Here is a 24,778-nt window from a genome sequence, read left to right on the forward strand (position 1 = left end):
CTTAAAGGGAGATATTTGAAAAGTAGTATTAAATACCTACTTTGTTAGACTCTACAGTCTCCAGTACCTTCTGTGTCCCTAGTGTTCCATCTACATTATTTTATGAGTACTACATAAGAGGAGGAGACTGAATCTGAAAGACCATAAGTAAAAGATGGATTCCAGAGCCTTTGCAGAGTCCATTACACCCCATGAACTCCCCTTGCTTGTGCTCTTCATCCAGCTAGGTGTTTAGTTTACCAGAATGAATCAATCTCTCTTTCAAGGGATTTCATAGTGGTCTAGTGGTTAGGACTTGGCGCTTTCATCGTTTTCACCTATGTGTCCTCAGTTCAGTTCCTGGTCTGGGAACTGAGATCCCACATCAGGCACTGTATGCCATGGCCAAATATATATATTTATTTATATATATATATAAAACAAAATGTGTGCTGATACAGGAAAAAAACCTCTTTCAAGAGGTTTTTAACATACATTAGATAATAAAGAAGTAAGACATCTAATGAACAGAGCAGAATGCCTTCTTTAAAGTAGAAACAGAAAAAATGCTCATCTAGTATCATTAAAAACACTTCTAAATTCTTCTTTGAATCAACATGCTTATATTTTGGGGTATTTTCTTGTGTTTTCCTAGTTCTCTTTACTTGCACTTCCTTTGTTTTTCTCTTTTCCCATCTGAAATGTTTATGGTCTCAAAAGTGATTACTTCTTGAAAAAAGTTTTCATGGATACTAAATGCTACCTAATGGAAGCCATAAGCATAGAGTCTGCTAGCGTTTAGAGTGGTATAATACATATGCCAGGTTGAATCAAGTGGGAGAGAAGGTTAATCATTCTTTTAAATTGGCAGTGTTGCTGGAGGTGGATTAATATGCTTTTTGAATCCCTTATGTGCTGCAAAGCTCCTTGATCACATTCACTAGGTTTGTGGTTCAGGTTTTGAATTAAGTGTGTCTCTTGGGGTCAGCTGGGCCAACTCCCTTAATCTCTCTGGCCATATTATGTGATAGTTTCCTCATTTCAACACATGATGCATTTTAGACGCTGTGGTGACTATACCAGACTCTAAGGTAGGCACCCAGAAAGTAGGAGAATCTTTCTATTGGCGATTCATCAAAACTCTTTTCATTATGAATATAGTCCTTCACATAGGTAATGCAGGAACACAATGAGAAATAGAATGTTCTCATATGCCTGTAGAAGCTGGAGTTCTCTTGATCTGTCAGCTCACTGGCGGAAGAGGCTTTGTCAAGGCACCAGAGAACAAAATGTGATATTGGCACCAGCCAGCCTCTCCACTGCCCAGGACATCCCTATTTAAATTTGACAACCAGAACATTTTACGATTTGAAATTCTCATCATCTGGTTTTCTTTAGTTTCTCCTTTGGAATGAAAACTTTGTGAAGATTGTTAAAAAATCTGGACTTCTCGGAGTTCCGTCGTGGCGCAGTGGTTAACGAATCCGACTAGGAACCATGAGGTTGCGGGTTCGATCCCTGCCCTTGCTCAGTGGGTTAACGATCCGGCGTTGCCGTGAGCTGTGGTGTAGGTTGCAGACGCGGCTCGGATCCCGCGTTGCTGTGGCTCTGGCGTAGGCCGGTGGCTACAGCTCCGATTCAACCCCTAGCCTGGGAACCTCCATATGCCGCGGGAACGGCCCAAGAAATAGCAACAATAACAACAACAACAAAAAAAGACAGAAAGACAAAAAAAAAAAAAAAAAAAAAAAAAAAAAAAATCTGGACTTCTCATGGTGGAGCTTAACCGTATCTATCGAGTCATCAATCAATAAAACATTGACCAATACTAACCATCCCCCCAGGTGTTAAACTAAGGACCCAGATACATCGCAGATAGTGGGCTTGCTCATTCACTGTATTTATAGAACTTTTTCTAAATGTAACCAGAGCTCTGGTAATGACATGGCATTGATTTGAGTCTGAAGTAAACAAAGCTGACTGGCCTGATCCCTTCATTTCCTAGAATTATTTTGTTCAGGTAGTAATTTTTCCAGACCAATAGAATGAAGTCCTATTATCTTTATTTAATATTTTAGCATGATAGTCCTAGCCTCTTTGAACTCTAGTGAGAAAATTAACATAAGAAACTGAAATATGCTTAGGTTCTATAAGTAAGTGTAGATAATGACATAAATGCAATTGAAGATGAAGGCCAAAGGTGGAAAAGGCAGTTCTGAATAGATTAGGTAAGACAGGGGGTATTTGAAGAATCAGGTTGAAAACATTAAACATGGTACAATAAGGAAAGGAGAGCTTCTGGAAGTTTTCCAATAGGTGAGGGGATGAAACATCTTTTTTTTTTTTTTTTTTTTTTTTTAAAAGAACTTGTTTGGGGAGTTCCTATTGTGGCTCAGTGGTTTGAGAATCCAACTAGGATCCATGAGGATGAAGATTCAATCCCTGGCCTCTCTCAGTGGGTTAAGGATACGGTGTTGCTGCAAGCTCTGGTGTAGGTTGCTGATGCGGCTCAGATCCAGTGTTGCTGTGTAGTAGGCCTGCAGTTGTGGCTCCATTTCGATCCCTAGCCTGGGAACTTTCATATGCCACAGATGTGGCCATAAAAATTAAAACAAACAAACAAACTTATTTGGCAGTTGTATGCCAGATAAAATCATAAGGGGGTCAGCTGTATGCATGAGGTTCAGGTGCAATGAGAATTTTTTTGGTTTTGTTTTGATGTTTTGTTTTGTTTTGTTTTTGTTTTTTTTTTTGCTTTTTTAGGGCCACACCAAAGGCATATGGAGGTTCCCAGGCTAGGAGTCAGTTCAGAGCTACAGCTGCCAGCCTACACCACAGCCACAGGAATGCCAGATCTGAGCTGCATCTGTGATCTACACCACAGCTCATGGCAATGCTGGATCCTTAACCCACTGAATGAGGCCAGGGATCAAACCCGAGTCCATATGGATATTAGTTGGCTTCATTACTGCTGAGCCACAATGGGAACTCCTCAATGAGACTGTTCATTTTGTCAGCCCCTGATGGTGTTTTGGGCATACACTCTATAGTACTAAAAATTAAATTAGGAAAGAAAGGGTAATCTGAAATCATTTTAAATGAAAGTGCACAAAATATTGGAGCTAACAGCCATCTTTATTTACTCAGTCAACATTTGTTGTGCACCTATAATGGGGGAAGCACTGTGACTATGGGCCAGAGATAAAAGAAAAAAAAAATGCCAGAGTAACTCAAAAGAGAGTGAGTATAAACGAATAAACAACTCATTACAATAGAATAGGGATACACTATTAAACAAATAGGTCATAAAAACAACTTTGTGCTGGAGTTCTCATCGTGGCTCAGTGGTTAACGAATCCGACAAGGACCCATGAGGTTGCAGGTTCGATCCTGGCCTTGTTCAGTGGGTTAAGGATCCGGCATTCCTGTGAGCTGTGGTGTAGGTCGCAGATGCAGCTTGGATCCCGCATTGCTGTGGCTCTGGTGTAGGCCGGCGGCTACAGCTCCGATTAGACCCCTAGCCTGGGAACCTCCATATGCCATGGGAGCGGCCCTAGAAAAGGCAACAAACAAACAAACAAACAAACAAAAAACAACAAAAAAACAACTTTGTGAAACAGAACATGGAGAAGATAACCCTGTTTGGGGTTATTGAAGAGGATGTCAAGAATGAGGAGGTCTTGCAATTGGGTTTTGAATGTGAGTAGAAATTTTCCAGGCGGAGAGAAGGTCCAGGGCATAGCAGGCAGAAGGAACATCCTGGATATGAGAGCCAACACAGCCTGTTTAAATGAATAAATGAGATTTTTTTTTGACTACAACATAGGGTATAAGCTGACAAATGCTAGAAAATAAAGTATAAAAGTTTGGTTGGAATAAAGTATAAAATGTCTTCTATTTCTTATGAAGAAAGATAAGTGTTTTACTACAAAATGGCTTACTTATAAGTATTTTAAAATAGACTTGTGTAAGCTTGAAAAAAATCACTGAACCAGAATTGTACTGAGCCTGGGCTTACTGGTGAAAATTTCTGTATTTTGTTTTCCAGGTTGGACACTGTTACAATTCTTTAACATTTCTTTTTCCTAAGTAAAAGCATCTGGTGACAGCATGTGACTCATTTTGTCCTGGGGAAGTTTTCTTCTACTTATTTTTTTTTTTCTATTAAAAACACGCTTGTATAATCTAATTATTTGAAGTTTGGATATTTGAAGTACCCACTCATATTCTTTCTTTGTCATAATGGGACTAATTGGGAAGTCTTCTCTAATTTTGAGACTATAGTAACTGCTTTCCTAGGTTGGTCATTACTGCGATGAACCAATTTTAGGCTCATCTGAGTGATTAGTTAAACCTAATCCTCTTAGACTGATTTAGCAGTTATGAGAAGATATCTAAAGAATATGTATATTAAATAGGATTCTCCAGTGATTATAGTTTGCAGCTAAATTTAGAAAAGATAGTTCTATATTCTGCCATAAACACTGAGAAATAATGGATATCGTGGGTAGGAATGGGAAAAGACTTCTGGTAATTCAGATCCTATTAATTAAAACTTCTGGAACTCACAGAGAATGCAGAGTTCTATTTGAAGTTATTTTCATGTATTCACTCATTCATTTAGTGAATCATACACATACTTATCATTTAACATTTAACAAATATTTCTTTCCTTTTTTTTTTTTTTTTTTGGTCTTTTCAGGGCCGCACCCGTGGCATATGAGGTTCGCGGGGTGGGGGTCTAAACAGAGCTGTAGCTGCTGGCTTACGCCACAGCCACAGCAATGCCAGATCTGAGCCAAGTTTGTGACCTACACCACAGCTCATGGCAATGCCAGATTCCCAATCCACTGAGCGAGGTCAGGGATCGAACCCACAACCTCATTGTTCCTAGTTGGATTCGTTTCCGCTGCGCCATGAAGGGAACTCTCCAACAAATATTTCCTGAAGGTCTAATATGTTCCACACATGGTACTAAATTACAATGGCACAGAAATGAATAAGGCATTATTCCTGCCATTAGAGTTGATATCTTGTATAAGTGATGGGCAAGAAATGAATAAAGATTGAGTGTGTTAAGTGCTATATAGAGAGATAAACAGTAAGAATTTTTAGTAAGCACAAAAGCAGATAGATTCATTCTCAATTTTCATACGATCTTATTTTCTCTCAAAGCCTGAGTTATTAGCTGCACGCTATTACCAAATCTGTATGTTCATTTTTTCTTCTGTACTCTAGATCCAAATTGCCCACTGAGTATTTCCTCTGCGATTCACCCAGGTACCTAAAGGATAACATAAAAAGTAAATCACACTCAATATGTTTTCCCTCAAAGCAATTATTTCTCCACTGTTTTCTGTTTTAGTACATGGCATCGCTTTAACCACAAATGACCAAGCAAGAATCAGAGAGTCATTTTTCACTCTTCTCTCCTCCTTTAAAGTGTGATTGTAACAATCCCCAAGACTTTTCACAATTATACTGTGTATATTTGTTTCCATTCTTCTCCATGTACATCGTCCTAGCTTTTACATCCCTTACTCTGATGTAACATCCCTGTTCACTTTCTCCTGACTCCAGTATTAAGTCTCTACATTACAACCTGTGGTCCTGCCTACTACATCTCTTATCTGGTGCCTCTATTCTTACTTAGCATCATCTCCTTCTTCCATAAATATTCATCAATATTCAATAGCCATCAGTTTTCTTTAAATATTCTCTCTTAACTCTGAACTTTCTCTAGGCTATGCCACCAATTTAATTCTTTACCCATTCAATCCCTGGTTAATGAACCTTCATCATTTAAGTTTCAAAATAAACATTAAATCTCTGGCTTTTCATGACTTTCATTAGAGATTAAATTTCCTTTCTACATGCTCTTATGAAACCTGGGTCTCCAGTTATCTATGAGAGGTATAGGTATATTTTACAGTTTATTTTCCCTGCTATATTGTAAAATCCACATGAACAATGTTCTTATGTACCAGTGCTGTAAGTACTGTTAAAAGATGAAGGCGTAACTGTCATTTAAGAGACTGCTTATGTTCCACAAATAAGAGAAAATGTAGATCAGAACAAAATAGTGGCAATGGGGTTGAATAAAAATGAATAATATTGAGAGATTTTAGGAATTTAGGTCAGACACTACTTGGTTACTGCATTGTGAAGGCAAAGGATTATAGAGTTCAGAGTCTTCAGTGTTTCCCCAGACTACAGCTTTTGCAATTGTACAAATAGTGGTGGTATAAATGATGTAGAGAGATGAATAGCAGAAGTAAGTTTTCAGGAGTTCCTGTCGAGGCTCAGTGGTTAACGAATCCAACTAGGAACCATGAGGTTTCGGGTTCGATCCCTGGCCTTGCTCAGTGGGTTAATGATTTGGCCTTGCCATGAGTTGTGGTGTAGTTTGAAGACATGGCTTGGATCTGGCATTGCTGTGGCTCTGGTGTAGGCTGGTGGCTACAGCTCTGATTTGACCCCCAGTCTGGGAACTTCCATATGCTGAGGGAGCAGCCCTAGATAAAAAGGCAAAAAGACAAAAGAAAAAAAGTAAGTTTTCAAGGTAAGGCATTCCCACTGTGGCTCAGTGGACACGAAACCGACTAGTATCCATGAGGATGTGGGTTCGATCCCTGGCCTCACTCAGCAGTGAGGTGTGGTGTAGGTTGCAAATGAAGCTTGGATCCCATGTTGCTGTGGCTGGCAGCTGTGGCTCTGATTCAACCCCTAGTCTGGGAACTTCCATATGCCATGGGTTTGGCCCTAAAGAGCAAAAAAAAAAAACTAAATAAAATTAGTTGTTCAGTAATCTCACATAGTTTTTTTAAGACATTTTCAGTTGGCAATTAGTTAGGTTTGTAAGGAACTCAGGAGAGAGATATGCCAGCTTTAGGTCAAGATTTGTGATGTGTCCAGAATCTCAAGTTTAGATGAGACCATCTATGAAATGCAGAAGGGAGTCTAAGAAACACACACCTCTTGGGAGAGGGCATTATAGTTAGATGGTTGTTCTTCAATGGAAGAGATAAGGAAGTCCAGGGGTAAAAGGGGAAATAGTACATTAAGATGCTCTTGTTGTTAAGGTGAAATATTTTTTGAGATGACAAGTTTGATCAACAACATTACACACTGCAGAAAGATGATGTAATTACCCACCAATACGCATTCAATTTAATAACAAATTTAATGTGGTGAATGCAGTGCCAATGCAGATAAGTAAGAAAAAAATAGTAAAATTTCATGTCTTATAAAGTTACATAAAGATAAGACAATATAGGCAATGAGAATAAATACAACTTTTGATAAATTCCAGTGTGAAATTAAGCAGAGAGAAAAGGGTCTTAGAGAATTATTTGGCACCAAGCAAGAGTGCTTTTTAATGGGAGGGGGCATCTCGCACATGTCCTTATGCCAAAATAAAATTGCTAAAGAAGAAAAGCTTAACGATACCAATGAGATGGGAAAATGAATGGAAGAAGACACTGAGGAAGTGAGAATGGATATTTACAAACCATATAAAAGAATTATCCTTGTACCTAAAGAGAAAAAGTTAGTTGTGTGTATTTTTGCTGTTGGTCTGTGTTTTCTCTATTAAATGAGTTTGATGGGAGGTGGTGTCACCTAGAGTTAGTGCTCACCGAAATCCGACCTTATCTGCAATTTTCATCATTATAGTTAGATTGTTGTCCTTCAATTAGTTGCCACCCGTGGCACATGAGTAGAATAATATGCATCGCTTCTTGGCTGACATCATTGAGAACCAATGTCTCTCTTCCATCTGTCTGGTCCCTTATTATAGTGACACTGGAGGCCACATATTCTAGATGATGTAACTGCAAGATGGAACAGGACCACGTGGCCTGAAGAGCTTTATTTAGCAAAGAAATAACTAATTAGCATTTTCCACTGAGTTTCCTCTCTCCTGTGAGAGCTCAAAGATAATGGTGAAGGCTGAAATGACAGCAGACAGAAGGAGAGATGCTGAGATCATATGGAAGGTGACTGGCAGTTGAAAAAACAGTATATTGAATGGTAAACAAAGCTGCTGGAGTAAAAGAAAGTACATAGGAGATGAGAAGAACATCCATATATGTAATATCTAGAGTTAAGGAGGGAATAGGGAACAACTGGGAAAAAAAAAAAAAAAAAGAGAATGATCAGAAAGAAGCTAGGTGGTTTTCCAAAAACGTCATAAGATTACTGTAAGATATAAAGGAAGGTAGTTTTTAAATAAGCACTCTTTAAAGGAGTCGGTTTTTTCCAAAGGGGAAAAGCCTATAGGAACTAAAAAGAAACCATCTGGTTTGATGACTAAATTTTTATCAACAAAAGTGGAACCCTTTCAGGAGAGTCATGGGAGAAGATGTGTTACAGTGGGGAGAAATAATCAATACAGAATGAGGAAAAGTGACCTCACTGCTAAGAAATGCCAATTAAAAAGTGAAAAGGGCATTTAAAGGGAAGGAAGAGTGAAAGAAAAGTTTTAAAAAAATTTAATTAAGGAAACTTGAACAATTCCTAGACAAACAGGAAGGTGTTAGTGAGAGACTCATAAAAAAACCCCACAATCTTAAGACTTTGTTATGGACAGAATTGTGGCCCCCCCACCCCAACCAAATAGTGTGTTGAAACCATAACCCTCAGTTTTAGTGTACTTATAGATAGGCCTTTAGGGAGTAAGTGAAGTTAAACAAAATTCTGGGGTGGGGTAATGATCTGATAGGACCGATGATGTTCTTACAAGAAGAGGAAGGGATTCCAGAGATCTCTCTCCCTTTTCCCACAGAGGAAATGCCATGTGAGGACACAAGAAGTCAGTCATCAGAAAGCCAGGAGGAGTGTTGTCACCAGAAACTAATCCGATGGTACCATGATCTTGGACTTCCACCGTCCAGTATTATGAAAAAATAAATTTCTGCTGTTTAAGCCATTCAGACTCTAGGATTCACTGTGATTGAATAACTAGTAGTGTGCATTGGAATATATAGTGGCTAAAGGATGATTGTGAGCCCGTGATTACTTCTTGAACAGTAACATAATGATGCGTGTGGCGTTCACAACTTCACACACCATGTGTATTTTTTTTCCTTATAAAATTCACCCGGGGGAATGGAAGATGAATTCTGTGAGTACTATGGAGTTTCCTCTCTTTGAAATAATATCACAACTAGTCACGACTTCAAGGCAAAGCACTGACACACATTGCCTTCATGACAACCACAGGAAATCCTCTGCAAAATACTCCTATTGTTATAAAGGGGCCTATGCATATGTGTAACCAAAGATTTTCAAATTTATTTCAACATTATTTAATTCATAGTACTTGTATTCTGGGAAAGTGATTGGAAAATCACTTCAAGAATTTAGTAACATTCTAAATTTTTTTTTTTGTCTTTTTGCCTTTTCTAGGGCCGCTTCCTGAAGCATATGGAGGTTCTCAGGCTAGGGGTCGAATCGGAGCTGTAGCTGCTAGCCTTCGCCAGAGCCACGGCAACATGGGATCTGAGCCATGCCTGTGACCTAGACCACAGCTCACAGGATCTGAGCCATGCCTGTGACCTAGACCACAGCTCACGGCAACGCCAGATCCTTAACCCACTGAGCAAGGCCAGGGATCGAACCCGCAACCTCATGGTTCCTAGTCAGATTCGTTAACCGCTGCGCCATGATGGCAACTCCTTTTTTTTTTTAACATTCTAAAATTTTGAGATGATACTTTTGACTCATTTTACTTACTCTCAACTTGTATTTTTAATTATAATTAGAAAGTAGGGTGTCAGAATATATTTCTCCTGAGTTTCTGAAAACTATGTTTCTGTTTTGCTCCAATTTATTTTAACTGAAATAGTCTCAGGATTCTAGAAGGACTTTGGTTTTTTACATTCTTAATATCATTAACAAAGTGACTGAAAGAATAACTAGCACCGTATTTCCTATGCTAGATTCAACTTGGATGATAATAAACTCAACATTTAGGAAATTTTATAGACTTCTGCCATACTTAGAGGCTTAATCAGATCACCACATTTTCAATCATATTTTATTCTGGGGAGAGTGCATATTTTAAAAGAAGACTTCTTTCCTCAGAAGAAAAGGTTCTCTTCTCTTTGAGTATTTTTCCTACTAGAAGGTTTGGTGCCTGAGGGCTGACCCACCTAAGGTCCCATTGTTAGTATCTGTATTATATCTACTGGGTTGAGGTCTCTCTTCATACTTAATAGAACTGTCATACTGCTTTCATGAAGTTTCTTCTCCAACTTAAGATCATCTTGCTCTGCTCCTTTGCTTTTTCCCGAAGTCTCCCTTCTCCAATTCATGTGGCCTGGTAAGCCTACCCAGTGGTGCTGAAGGAATAATAAAAAGTGGAACCATTCCTGGTGGATATGTCCTTTAGAGAATTTCTCTTTCCAAGTAAATACTTTTTTTTTTTTCCTTTGGAAAATATTCCTTCTTTCCCTCTTTAGATCTTAAAATAATATTCCATGAGGCTGTCATTTAAACCTGCTCCTGGGACAGATTACAAACTATAAAAGATCTAGGAAGAAAATTTGAAATACAAGGACATGTGTAGAAAGACACAATGCAAGTAGCAGAAAAACTCCAAGGGTTTGGATGCTCAGTAAAATACCCTGAAGGATGCCTCTTTTTAGCATGTCTTTTCATCTGAAAAGTCAAACTGTATCTCTCACCTGATAACATATTTTGAAAAGAAATTGCAGTGCCTACTGGCTTGGGTGAAGGTGGAAAGAGTCACGGGAGTGGCCCCTACCTCAAATTCATCCTGACTTTAATCGTGAAAGAAATGCAAAAGAAGGTGAAACAAAGAAAAAGCAACAGTCTATGCATAATAAAAAGGCACAATATCTGTGCAACATTTTTCACAAACCACAAATAATACTTTCATTTGAGGAGACTTTAAAGCGATGCCCCTTTTCAGTGTTTTCTACCTCTGTTATCTTCAGCCACTTTTAAAAGTGAAAGAGACTATTGCAGTTGAACAGAAAAAGAAAATCATCCACATATTTAAAAAAACATACACATAGCATATCAAAACACACTTGGGCATCAAAAACAAAAATATTGCTCAGATGCCTTTAGACTTTAGTCCAAGTTGAAATAGGAAGAAATTTGTGGCATGGTATATTGAAAGAGCATAGCTTTGGAGATTGAAAGACTTAGGTTTAATTTATGGTTTAACTACCACCACAAGGGACATATCTTGAGTCTCAATTTCTTCATTTGAGAAATGGAGATAACTACCAAATATAACGTATAGGAAACTACAAAAAATGATATAAAGTATATGCTGACCTGGCTAATAAAGCAGTTATTTCTTTAACTGTTTTGAGGAGTTATTATTATTGCTTTATTATTTATAGTTATTTATTTTAATAGTCATACATGTAGAGGGCTATTAATATTTTGAGGACATCAACTGTGGTGGTATTAAGTTATTAAAATTAGAAATTAAATAAGATTACTAAACAATATTCTTCTATTACATGCAAAAAAAAAAATGCTTTTCTAAGTAGAGACAAGCATGTACTTGTTGGAATATTTTAACTTTCTCTGGAAGAACAGAAAAAATTTTCCACAAGAGTAGGGGCAAAATCTTTGCTTTGTAAATTATTTATTTTATTATTAACTCTTTTTATTTTTTATTTTTTTTTTTGTCCCACCCTTAGCATGCATAAAAGTTCCCAAACCTGGGATTGAACCCAAGCCAGAGCAGAGACAATGCCAAGTCCCTAACCCTAGACTGTCAGGGAACTCCATTAACCCCTTTTTTTGTTTTGTTTTGTTTATTTGCCTTTTCTAGGGCCATTCCTGCAGCATATGGGAGGTTCCCAGGCCAGGGGTCTAATCAGAGCTGTAACCGCCAGCCTATGCCAGAGACACAGCAATGCCAGATCTGAGACGCGTCTGCAACCTACACCACAGCTCACAGCAACGCCGGCATCCTTAACCCACTGAATGAGGCCAGGGATCGAACCTGCAACCTCATGGTTCCTAGTCAGATTTGTTAATCACTGAGCCACGACAGGAAATATTTTTTTAGTTAATTAATTAATTATTTTTTCATTAACTCTTACATTTTAAGATTTGGGTCAGGAGCTTGAAGTATATATGTGGCTGGACAAACGGTCAAAGGCCAGAGAAATAAAACTCTGAAATATTGGAAATAATATGCTATACTTCAATGATTATTTTGACCTTTTGAGCACTGAAAATAATTATACCTCTTAAGACAAAAACCAGCTAATTTAAAATTAATTATAAGCATGTGAATATATGGATAATTAGTTTGTGTGAAATATGGAAAATATGTGCAATTGTGAAGAACTAATATTCTTAGGTACACTGTTAGAATTGGCCCAGAGTGTATTACTGAGCAAGGAAATCCATTCACAAGGGAGAACAAGCACACGCAATAAGAGTTAAATAAAGTGATTTAAACATTTATGATAAAACTACTAAATGAGACAAACTGTTTAAACATCAGAGTAGCTAGCTATACTGAAGACATATAAATGATCCACAAATTAAGTATATTTCTCAAAATAACACAAAATGAATCCATTTCAATGATAGAACAAAATAAACATCAACTGAAATTATATGAATTTTATACCTACCCAGGAAAGGCAGTATAACACATTTATATAAAGTAATTTGTAACTGAAAATGGCACAGTATTCTCAAAGATAAAACTGTGTAGACATAGAAAAAGGACACTGTTATGTTCGATGTGTGACTAAATTATGCAGATAACTTTTATAGTATTTTCTTCTTGTTTAAAGAATCATAAGGTAGAAGAAAAAATAACTGACTGCAGACTGGTGATATGATCTTTTCTGTAGTTGTTATGCTTAAAAAAAAGATCTAGGTGTGGTAGGTGTCACCCAGAATTGAGGCTCCTGAAAATCAGATTCTGTTCTTAACTAGTTCTCCTTTTCCAAGGACAAAGCAAGGCCAAGGGCTATTTTACACTTAATGCAGGAGTGTAAAGTCCATAGGAAAAATTCCCAGAAAAGAACACTGGTGAACATGACGGGACTGGCCTATGGGCCTCTTTTGTCAGGAGGATTTTGGTTAAATGGCCAGGGAGAAGGCTAGCCAAAAGGTTCACTGTGCCTGCTTCTACCCCAAGGCCCAAACTTAATTTTGAATATCACACTTTTCAAGATGAGGACTGTCAGCGTGTTACTAGAAATGAGAAAAGCACAATGAAAAAGTAATATGTGTTTTTGTATGTTTATGTATGTGTGGGCACATATGAGTGCATGTGGACAGAGGAAAAGAGAGAAGGAGAGAGAGAAATATATTGGAAACAGAGAAAATAGTACATATAGTATACATATACAAATCAGCGCAAATATCTGTTTTTATTTCCATTTTAAATACAAATGCTAAATTCTATATTGAATACCATGTACTTTGTTTTTCTTACTTACTATATTTTGAGATATTTTCATGTAAGTACATAAAAAGTTTGTTTTACCTCTATAGGATTCAGCTTTATGGATATACTATAAACTACTATTCCTAGAGTTTTTTTCTAAAACTTTTATTGAAATATAGTTTATTTATTATGTGTCAGTTTTAGGTGTACAGCAAAGCGATTCAGTTCTATACATATTTTTGAGATTCTTGTCCATTACAGGTTATTATAAGATTTTGAGTATAGTTCCCTGTGCTATACAGTAAGAGATCAGATAATAAAGTCATTTGACTAAGGTTACCCATCTGATAATTGACCATCAGGGTTTTCATTTAAGTCTACTACCATCAAAAGCCCTTGTTCTTAATAGAGCACTATGTACCCACCCCCTTTGTGGAAATAAACATGCCATAAGACCAAAAGGTATGTGTCTATTAATAATATCAAAATATCATTATGAAATAATTGAGAACACATCTACATTCAGTTTAAAGTGGAAAGACAAAAGGCGAAATCTTTTGTTCATAGATTTGGGACTAGCAATGCAGGGGTCTGTAAACTGCAGACTATTTACTGATGACATGACCTACAAACATTAGCCATTTGACAGGTGGAAATAGAGCTCTCGATCCAATGTTAATGTAATAAATTTAAATGCTACTAAACATTACTTTGGTAACTGCAAACCAAAGGCTTGTAGTCATTTGCATGAAATATATAAATAAGGGTTTTGACTTACATGTTGTCACAGGCATAAATTCAGTTTACTCTTTCTAAAAGCCAGAACTTGGCTATGAACATTAAAGATGACTTGTATGACCATGTTAATCTTTCCACCTCATATTTCAATTTTTATGGGAACTTTATTACTAAATAATATATCTCCACGCTCTCCTTTTGTAGCTCTGCTCCCCATTACTTGCCTAAACTACACTCTGTCATTACTTATAGCAGTTATATGCCTCATATACTGCATAGCCTGTGATGGCTGTCTTCCTAATAAATTCTTCATCACTTTCAATATAATCATCTGCATTGCAGTTTCATTAATATCCTTTCATTCAAAGATCCAGGTAGGCAGCATCCCACTGAGTAAAAGGCTTTAAAAAAATTAATTAGGCCATAGGAACCTGCTTCTGGGCTTTAGTCAATGTCATGAAATAATGCAGTTACTAATATAATACTGGTGGCTTTTGAATAATAGATTAATTAGCAACATCCTTATATGGAGGAATAAATGGAGTACTCATGACATGATTTTCACTGCAACAATAAAATGCAAAAACTCAATACTTAATCAAGTTTAAACCTAACCTTGTTACCTTGATGTGTGCATGCAGGTTTCTGAGTCTCAGAAATGTTCAGTCTACACTGGCCCTACAGAATCTCTCATTATTCTTACTCATACCAGAACCTCTCCATTTAAAAGGGAGTGATGGACTGGGGCTTTGGGATTGGCACATGCGTGGTGAGGTATATGGAACAATTGGCTAAAGGGGACCTTCTATATAGCACAGAGACCTCTGCCCAGTAACCTGTGATAATCTATGTGGGAAAATAATCTGAGTGAGAATGGATATGTTTATAGATATGACTGGGTCACTTAGTTGTGCAGCAGAAATTATCACAGCCTTGTAAATTAACTATACTTCAATAAAACTTGAAAAAATAAAAAAAAAAAGTAACACATAACCTGTGGCTCCATTTACTATAGTAATTGAAGATAATGTGCTTAAGGATTTTAGCAGGCTATATCTCAGATAGACTGATTTACTATGGTCATTGTTTGAGGCAGAATCCCTTAGCATCTAAACTGTGTGTGAGCTGAGAGCCAACACTTCCTTTTCCTTTTCTTTCAGGGAGTATCTTGATTTTGTTTGAGGAGGATGCCAAGACTACCATAATCTAGGAGATAAATATTTTGAAATTACTGACTGTCAGAGATGGAAAAGGTGACTATCTTCAGCTCTAAATTAGAAAACACATTGAGAAAAAGGAAATTCCATAGCAGGGGTGGGGGGAATCTTAGGCACTAGTAGATAGTGGCAAGCCAGATGTGATGATATTTGATCTGATCAAATGATAAAAGGGATTTTTCAATAAAAAAGTCAATGCATGGTATAGATATATACTTGGTTTTAATGTCTGTTTGAGATGTGACTTGGTAAGAAAAATCCCATTTAGATTTTGTAAGACTTAACTAAGACTTAAACAAGAACTTAAGAGTTTTAAGAATATAATTTAAAAAGAATTTTAGCAAACTAGTCTTTATGTTGTAATTCTAAAATGTGTGATGACACTTTGATAAGTAAGTTGTAACATAGTTATGCAGTAGAATACTATAAAGCAATGAGAATGAACAAATTAAATCTCTACACAAAGATATAGAAGGTCACAAATGTAATACTGACCAAAAAGAGCCAGATTTAAGATTTTGCTATATGACTCCATCTATATAAATTTCAAAAACAGGCAAAGCTAAATGACTTCTTCAGCTCCAGCTCCTGGACATCACTCATCCTATTTCAACCCCCTACACAGCAGTTTTTTGCCTTTTGTAAACTGTCCTACAAATGGAATCACACAGTATGTAGATTTTTGTGTCTGGCTTTTTTCACTTTCCATAGTGTTTTTGAGGTTCGTCTATATTGTCAATAATTGGTTCTACCGTTGCTCATTTATCTCATTACTGAGAATCTTACTGTATGGATGGATGTACCATGAGTTATTTATTTATGTATTTACCTGTTGATGCATGTTTGGCTTCTTTCTAGATTTGGGCTAGTATGAATAATATGTATTCGTGTGGAAGTTTTTGTATGGACTTGTGTTTTTAGTTTTCTTGACTAAATATCCAGGGTTTGGATTACTGGATCCCATGTTTAACTTTAGAAGAAAGTGACAAACCCTTTTCCAAAGTGCTATAACATTTGGCATTCCCACCAGAGATGTATGTGAATTCCAGTTGCACTGCATCTTTGCAAGTTCCTTATACCCTATGTTTTTTTGTTTATTTGTTTGTTTAAAGCCATTTCAGAAGCTGTGTAGTGGTATCTCCTTGCGGTTTCACTGGATGTTTTCTCTTTCTTTCTTCCTTTCTTTCTTTTTTTGTCTTTTCTAGGGCCGCACCTGCCAGCACATGGAGGTTCCCACACCAGGGGTCTAATTGGAGCTGTAGCCGCCAGCCTACACCAGAGCCACAGCAACGCGGGATCTGAGCCATGTCTGTGACCCACACCACAGCTCACGGGAAACACCGGATCCTCAACCCACTAAGCAAGGCCAGGGATCGAACCTGCAATTGCATGGTTCCTAGTCGGAGTCGTTAACCACTGCGCCACGACAGGAACTCCCTGGATGTTTTATCAATGAGTAAAATAATCTTGCATCTTTTCCTGTGATTGTCTGCCATTCACATTTCTTTGCTGAAATATCTGTTGAACTATTTTACCCATTTAAAAATTGTGTTTGTTTACTTATCGTTAAGTGATAAATGATAACATATTCTAAATGAAAGTTATTTATCAGATAAATATGTTTTGCAAATATTTTCTCCCAGTGTCCTATCTTTCATTTTCTTAGTAGTGTTCTTTCAAAGATTAGAAGTTTCAAATTTTATCAAGTCCAATTTACCAATATTTTTCTTTGATTATTTATGAGTAAGGTCTGTGATCCATTTTAAGTTAGTTTTTAATATCTTAAAAGTTAAGAGTTTATAGTTGTTTTATTTATTTACTTTTTGCACATGCATGTCCAATTGTTACAGCACAGTTTTTTTTTTTTTTTTTTGGAAAATCTACCTTTGTTCCATTGAATTATTTTGATATCTTTGTCAAAATCAATTGACTAAACACATGTAAGTCTACTTGGAAACTATTCTATTCCACTGATCAATTATATAATCTACTTCATTTTCTTGATTATTGTAACAGCGTGGCAAATTTGAAATCAACCAGCTTGTGTCCTCAAACTTGGTTCTCTTTCTGAATTATTTTACTTAATTTAAGTATTTCTACCAAAAAAGTTACATGGAGAAAAAGTTGATTGAGATTTCTTCGAATTTATAGACATTCTTAGGAAGAATTAACATCTAATCAATGAGTCTTCCAACACGTGTTCAGTATATTTCTCCATCCACTGCTCTTTAATTTCTCTTTTCAATATTTTGCAGCTATGGGCATACAAAATTTGTATATATTTTGTTATCCCTAACTATTTCAGATATTTGATGTTGCTGTAAATGGCATTTTTTATTTTACTTTTATTTGTTTTTTATTATTATTATTTTTTTGTCTTTTTAGGGCTGCACCTGCAGCATATGCAAGTTCCCAGACTACGTGTGGAATCTGAGTTGTAGCCTACGCCACAGCCACAGCAATGCAAGATCTCAACTGTGTCTGCGGCCTACACCACCTACACCATAGCTCACGGCAATGCTGGATCCTTAACCTGCTGAGCGAGGCCAGGGATCAAACTCTGTTCTCATGGATTCTAGTCCAGTGAGACATGACCAGAACTCCAACATTTTAAATTTAAATTAAAAATTGTTCATAGCTAGTCTATAAATATGCATTTATTTTTTATATATTGACCTTGTTTCCTGTCACCATTTTAAACTTAGTAATTCTAGCAACTGTTTTTTTGGAATCTGAGGATTTTTTCTGCAGATAATGTTATGTTTAAATAAAGGAGTCCCAATTCTTCCTTTTCAATCCATATGCCTATTATATTTTTAATTTTTCATTGCACTATCTAGGACTTATAGTAAAATGTTGAACAGGAGTGGTAAGAGTATCTGTCTTTGCCCAATTCTTGATCTTAGGGAAAAGGCATTCACTTGTTCACTAGTAAGTAAATAGTAGTGACTAGAGCTTCTTAATGCTATGACTGCAGAACTGAGTAGTTGCAATAGGGCCCCCCAAAGCCTAAAATGTTTACTCCCTGACCCATTACAGAAAAAGTGTGCTGATCTAAGTTTTTGAACTTATGGGCATAGTGTTGTTCACACTAGAGGCATACCTCATGATATTGCATGTTTAGGTCTAGACCACCACAATAAAAGGAATTCATTTATTTATTTTTTGTCTTTTTAGGCCCACACTCCCAGGCAAGGGGTCAAATCGGAGCTATAGCTGCTGGACTACACCACAACAATATGGGATCTGAGCGGCATCTGCCACCTACACCACAGCTCATGGCAACACCAGATCCTTAACCCACTGAGTGAGGGCAGGGATTGAACCCATGTCCTCATGGATACTAGTCAGGTTCATTTACTGCTGAGCCATGATGGGATGAGTTCAGCAAAAAAAGTCACACAATTTTTTTTTCTCATTGCATGTAAAAATTATGTTTATACTATACTGTAGTCTGTTATTTGTGTAATAGCATTATGTCTAAAAAAAGTGCATAATTTAATTAAAAAATACTTTATTGGAGTTCCCTGATGGCCCAGTGGTTAAAGATTCAGCATTGTCCCTGCTGTGGCATGGGTTCAATCCCTGGTACAGGAACTTCCTCATGCCATGGGCATGGCCAAAAAGAATCTTTATTGCTAAAATATGCTAACTATCATCTGAGCCTTCACCATGACATGGTAGTGATACCAAAGATCACTGATTACACATCACCATAACAAATATAATAATAATGAAAAAATTAGAAATATTATGAGAATTACTAAAATGTGACAGACACATGAAGTGAGCAAATGCAGCTGGGAAAAGGTACCAATAGACTTATTTGATTCAGGGTTACAGTACACCTTCAATTTGTACAAATACATTATCTGAGAAATTAGAAGTTGTATGTGATCCACCTATAGGAGCTTAGGGAGAGACTTTGATATAAAAAAGGCAGAAGCAAAGCAATGAAATTATTGACTGACTATAGATTACAGTCTAGTTAGCTGTTTGTGATTGGTCGTCATTAGATTTTGATTGAATAACTTTGTGGTATTTACAGACTTAGATTTTCGCTTGCTCATATAAGCCACCATGGCATTAGAGTCACCTTAGCCTAATGGCCTCCTTGTTTAATTAAATAGTGGGTTATTGTTACCTTACGTTTAGTGTGAGTTTTTGCGTGCCAGAAAATTCTCTCAGTGTTCCCACTCTAACCTCTGTTTTCTGTAGTCGCCCAAGACTGACTGCTTCTCAGAGGAGTCTCTTCCCACGTTTCTCCTTTCTCATTGGGAGGGAGACCATTAGTCTGTTAACTTTGTTCTAGAATCCTGGTCAGGAGGGCTTCTCAGTTTACCTTGTCCAGTCTCTAGCTTAGGCAGTGCTTATGTGCCTAGACTTTTTCGGAATTACTAATATTTGTCTTTATCTGCAGGGCAGCCACACTGTGCCTTGTTTTGTGATCTGTGGGCATCTTGGGTGAGAGTTTCTGCCCTTTCACTAGTGGAGCAGATATCTGCCTGGAAATGTATTTAAAATGTCTGGATCCTAGGCCCTAGAAATTTTCTGCTCCTCTACTGATGTATAGTTTCTACTTTTGCCCTTTCTCAGAAGACTTGGATCTTTGCTTGGTTCTTAAGAGTGGGAAGAAGACTTCCCTATCCCTCCCCCAAATACAGATACAGATATTTGCTTCTACCAATCTCCCATGGTGCCAGGGACAAGAAGATATAGTGTTGCCTCTCTCCCAATGACTTAAGTCTTTTCCTTCCTGTGATAGGAAGGTTCTGGGAAAGGAGAGTGGCTGTGACTTCCCACAGTGGAAGCTGGTCACCTTCTGCATGCCTGCTGACAACTTTTAAAAGTTATTAAGACACTACATTCTTTATTTTTAAATGTGTAGACATAAGATATTACAACTTTATTTTCAAATAACTGCTTTATTAATATTCCAGAATAAGGAGGGGCATTATCTCATCTCTTTACTTATTTGTTTATTTAATTTCTTCATTTTAATAAAACTTGCAAAATGTTATGTATTTTATTAATTTATGCAAAGAGAAGTTTTCATTTTATTGTCATCTTACATTGAATTTTTACTTTTTTTTGTTTCTGTAATTTCTATTCTTATCTGTATCATTTCCTTCCTTTTACTACTCTATATTAGTGGGGTTGTATTTTTTTTTTGAACTTAAGTTGGGTATATTATTCATCTTTTTTTTCCTAAAATAAGCATTTAAGGCAATGTGTTTATTTCTAAGTGCCATATTTGTCGCCTCTGCAAGTTTTTGTTTTATTCTTGTCCTTTTCTTTCCTTTTTTTTTGATATATGAGACACATATAGTGCTGTGCACAACTTTTAGGTTTATAGCACTCCCTGAAATCATTTTACAAGAATCAATAATCAGGCTCTGCTTTCACAGAACCCAAATTAATACAGATTATGTATAAAGTTAATTGACATCTCTTCCTACAGTATACAGTGAATTTGAATGCCTTAACTCCTAAAATTTCTTCTGACTTATATTGTCAAATATTTAGGTCTACCTTATTTTATGAAGCCCCTAAATTTAAAATTATTGTTACCATGTTATAAAATAAATGTACGTTTAGATTTACACAGATGTTTACTAATTTATTTACAACTTCCTTGTAAATTATTTACACTTCCTTGTAAGGAAGTGAAGGCTGTATCTGGATATCTGGGAGAAGTGAGTTCCAAAAGGAAGTGTTAACCACTGCAAAGTGACAAAAATGGGGGTCACCGAAAGCACAGAGGCCAGTCTGGTTGGAGGGAGACATGGTGGGAGAAGTAATGGTGGTGAGATCATGTAGGATCTTGTCAGTCAATGGGAAGCCTTCAACTTTATTTTGATGTCCTCACATACAAAACAAAAGAAAAACCATTTTTCTTTGTTTTTATCTGAAGGTCCTGAATTTGTGTGGGCATCCTCACTGTGCGGATTAGTCTTCTTGAACTTGGATTTTTGATATTCAATCTCATTGGTTTTGGGAATCAAAATCACCCCCAGGAAACACATAATTAGAATTTCAGTTTCATACTCTGGTTTCTATTTCCTCTTAATTTTTATCCCTAAGGGATTCTCTTTATTTTTATATCGGTTTAGCAATGCCTTTTAAAAGATGCTTATTCCATTTTATTCTAATTGTTAAAAAGAAGACTTTTTAAGACAGTTAGCCTGCTATATTGGAAGAAACACAATCATCAAAAATTATTTTAAATGTTAAAGGGAGGAAGTTCCCTAGTGGCTCAGTGGGTTAAGAATTTGGCATTGTAACCTCTTTGGTACAGGTTTGAGCCCTGGCCTGGGAACTTCTGCATGCTGTCAGCAAGGCCAAAAAAAAAAAAAAAAAAATGCAGGGAGGTAAAAAGTATAATAGACATATTTTAAACATAAAAATTAAAGTGAGAAAAACAAAATGCTAGGGATATAAATGGTGAAATAAAATGCAGATTAAATATATATTTTTATTTATAAAATAAACAACATATGTGAATTCATGAAAACAAAATGTAGAAAGATTAGAATAAATATAAAATAACATTAATGGAATTAAATCTTAAGTATTAAAACTTTGAAAAGAAAAAATGCTAAATATAATTCCAGTATAGAAAGGAAACATTGCTGTAATATAAAGTTATATATTAAATCTATAACCTAAACATTTTCTTCTAAATTTGTAGTTTAAACTCTCTATACTGGGGTTAAACTCTCTGGGTTTAAATTCCTGCTCATTCATGGTTCTGTCTCTGTGAACTTTAAAATATACTTAATTACTTTGTGGTTTGGCCTTTTAATAGGAAAAAATATCATTATCAACCTTATAATTTGTTTAGGAGAATTTAGAAAGGAAGCAACCTAATTAGTGGCACATAGTAAATGTTCAGTAAATGTTAGGTATTAGTTTTATCATTAATTAACTTAGAAAATGAGAAAGCAGTGAATATTGGCAGCAGAGTTAAGGGATTTACACTTCTATGGGGAAATAGACACACTTGAACCAGGTCTGAAACAGGAGCAGATAAACAGCTGGCTTTCTGCTCTAATTTCCCATTTGAAAGGGTCCTGCTGCTGGGTCTCTGAAGTTTCGCAGTGGTGGCAGGCAGACCAATTGGGAAGTTTCAATGGTATGATACAATTTTCCGCTTTAAATTCTGACTGAAAGACTTGAGAATGTTATAAAATTTGTTCCCTGTATTTCTGGCACTCGGTATTTCTGGCACTATGTTGACCTTGTTTACTTCTCTGGACCAAAGCCAGTAGCATAAGGGGCTTTTTCAGTTTCTTTGTGTTGAAACACTATTTACTCAAAAGAGAACTTCAGATGTTCTTAGGCGAAGTATTCAAGACACACTTACTATGACCTCTTGTTGAACTAATGTTGTTCCTTGTCAGTCAGCTGCATTTGTTGATTTCTCCCTTCATGACCTTGGGCAAACATTTCTGTAGTCACATTAATATAATGATGAACACTTTTTTTGTGCCCCAAATTTTAGTGGCCCTTTCTTCCCTGTTAGTTATACACATGAATATTTAATCTTTGTTCTTTCTTCAGTTCCTAACTTTATATTTTCATTTAACCACTTTCACTATCTACCAGTTTATAGATTTCTGGAGTTATTATAAGATAGCCTTTAACTGTGGTATATATAGAGTTATATTCTGCCTCAAAAGCAATTATTTACTCTGGCTTACATTTCCTCAGAATAGCAATACGACCAGTGAACAATGCTGTCAAGAAGAAATTTTTTTTTAAGAGCCAAACAAAAAGTCTGCCTCTTTTATATTCACTTTACATTTTTCTTTCTTGTTACCCCATGCTAATCTCTGTATATAAATGCAGCTGCCCCCTGCTATGGAAATCCTTCCTCTGTATCATTGCTCATGTAAACTCTAACAGTTAACAAAAAATAAAAGCAAAGCTTTATTAAGATATAAAACATCATTATGAGCTAGAAGTCAACAGTCTTAGGCTAACAAAACTTTAAAATACATTAAGATGCAAAAAGCGAAACTGGCTAATCTTTAATTATAACTCTAATTGGACATGAATAGGCTTCAGCTTAAACTGGAATCTGTAATGTGTCTATTGGAGGAATGTCCATATTTAAATAATATTATTCATTTGAGAATTTGCTACTATGTAACAACAGAGAGAATTTACTGAAAATGCCAGTTTGATACATTTTATATATTGGGTCTTTCTCATTTTTAAAAAAAACCCTTACCACCTCCTACTTCCCCCCCCCCCCCCCCCCGCCAATAAATCTCCTCTTTCCTTTTCCAGCTATCTCCCCAGATAGTTCTTATTCTTCCCAAGGAAATGTATTAATATGATTGGCTACTCTTGTGGTTTTTCATTTCTGTTCCTTCAATGCCTACTCCTTACTTTAACTTCAGTTTGGTTTCTTTTCTAGCAAAATAGCTCTTGCTGAGGTCACCAATGACCTTCAGACCACTAATTCCGTTGGCCATTTTTGCAAATTTCATCTCCTGTAACTTCTCAGCAGCATTCAACATTCAACAGCATTCACATTCAACCCTGTGAAAGACTTGCTCCTGCAACACCAAACTGTCCAGAATTTCCTCCTCCTCTCTGACTGTTTCTTATATATATTTCTTTTCTCTCTCTTCTTTATAAACGCATTTTTTTTCTAAGTTAGAAATATATGGAGTTCTGTAGGTGAATGACTATATTTGTCTTTCTCAGCCTAGATCTCTTTTCTGAGGTCCAGACTCATGCATTCTATGATTGCTTCTTGAAATCTTCTCATAGAATTTTCAAAGGCATTGCAAACTCACTATATCCAGAATATATTCATGATATTCTTTCCCTACTCCTAATTTAATCCATTGACTCCAATTTTGGTGAAAGGCCCACTCTCCATTTAGAAGCAAAATCCAAAAACATGGATACATCCATAATACATTCATTCTTTAATCTGTTTTCAAGTTATTATTATTATTATTATTTGTTTCTTTTTGGCTGTGTCCACTGCATGTGGATGTTCCTAGGCCAGGGATGGAAACTGTGCCAAACAACAATCCCAGCCACTGCAGTGACAATGCTGGATCCTTAACCCCCTGTGCCACATGAAAACTCCTATTTGCAAGTTCTTTTGATTTTATTTGTAACTAACTTTCAAATCCAGTAACATTTCTCCATCACTTCCAATATCCCACTAATCTAAGCCACAATCTTTCCTTTCTAAATGGGTACTGATGTATCTGTGGAAGTGCCTCCACTCAATGTCTCCAATTCCACATTTACACTGAAGCTAAAATAGCATGTTATGAATGTAAATTTTATCATAATAGTCTCCTCTGTACCAACTGGCAATCCTTCAAAAGCTCTTCATTAATCCTGGTTCAAAGCTAAAAGTTATAAAAGTTGGCCAAGAAGTATCTCTATCATCTGTCAGCTGGTGATTCCT

The 24,778-nt window shown here is 36.4% G+C and overlaps 1 pseudogene; it reads right to left on the minus strand.

Annotated features, from left to right (window-relative positions):
• LOC100512712 overlaps positions 1 to 23,819 on the minus strand; it is a 113,631-nt pseudogene extending 89,812 nt beyond the window's left edge.

This window comes from Sus scrofa, chromosome 4 (assembly GCF_000003025.6).
Source record: "Sus scrofa isolate TJ Tabasco breed Duroc chromosome 4, Sscrofa11.1, whole genome shotgun sequence".
Classification (NCBI taxonomy): domain Eukaryota; kingdom Metazoa; phylum Chordata; class Mammalia; order Artiodactyla; family Suidae; genus Sus; species Sus scrofa.